This window comes from Erinaceus europaeus, chromosome 9, assembly GCF_950295315.1.
Source record: "Erinaceus europaeus chromosome 9, mEriEur2.1, whole genome shotgun sequence".
In the NCBI taxonomy this organism is placed as follows: domain Eukaryota; kingdom Metazoa; phylum Chordata; class Mammalia; order Eulipotyphla; family Erinaceidae; genus Erinaceus; species Erinaceus europaeus.
The window spans coordinates 38,639,260-38,640,375 of NC_080170.1; positions in this window are offsets into that span (position 1 = coordinate 38,639,260).

Consider the following 1,116-nt stretch of genomic DNA (forward strand, 5'->3'; position numbering starts at 1 on the left):
TTTAAAATAATTGCTGTTGTTATTATTATTTCCTTATTTCCTATTGGTTCTGCTTCACTGCAGAACCAAGCTCACACAAACTCCAGAGGCCTCAGCAAGAGAAAGCGGCTAAGTCTAGCACCACAGCATGAAACTATCCCCCTGAAATCTTACCTTATAGTTTTGTAGACTATCATCAAATCACTGATTTTAAAAAATATGTTGTAACTTGAAACTTAAAAAGGGATTTGGCCTGCAGCATGCAAAGGATTCACAGTGGGGAACTGAGAATGGGTTTAAACAATAGAGGCTTTATTTGGGCTGTTCTCTAGGTGCTGCAAAATAAGTGGCTCCATTTAAGGTTAAGCAAAGGAGAGGTTTATTCAGTAAAATCTCTGAGAATGTAAGGGGAGAAGTTTAGTTAAGAAAGTAGGCAAAAGTCCAAAGTCTGCAACCAAGTTACCCAAGATCACCATATGAAAGACCAGGATCAATCCGGAGCCACAGTAAATGGAGAATAGTCTAATCAAGAGAGAGAGCTGCTCCAGGTCCATGCTTTTATACATTCCCTTGTGTGTCCCCACCTCAGGCTGATGTCATCTGTATGATAATTGTCCCAAACTCCTGTTGGGGTCACAACAATTCCCCACTTCTGACTATAGACATGGACAGGATGTTCAGTCTGTATGAGCATAGGAGAAATAAGCAAATCTTCAGTGATTCTAGGGTTTCCTCTGTAACCTCTGCCTTCACCCCCCAAAGTGCAGGTACAATAACTGGGTATCAGGAGGTCTCGAAACTTTACATCAGGCTCAACCTGACGCTGTTGACTGGCTACGGAAGAAGGGCAAATGCTAGAAGAAGAAGTAAGGCCCTATTAGCCTGAAGACCTGTGGTCTGGTATCTGTGTCTAACCCAGAGATCACTCAGGGAAGCTCAGAACAGAGGCTGACAGAGGTATCCCAAGTTCAAGTGGCTCCTGGGTGGTGACCATGGCATATCCAAGGTGTTGGACTGCTGCAATCCATGCTTCAGCTCATATTCTTGTGAGGAGTTCACAGGTGAGAGGGGTTAACTGCTCAGCATGGGTCCAAGCAGGATCTGTGAATGGCAAACTAGAACAAACATACCCTATGC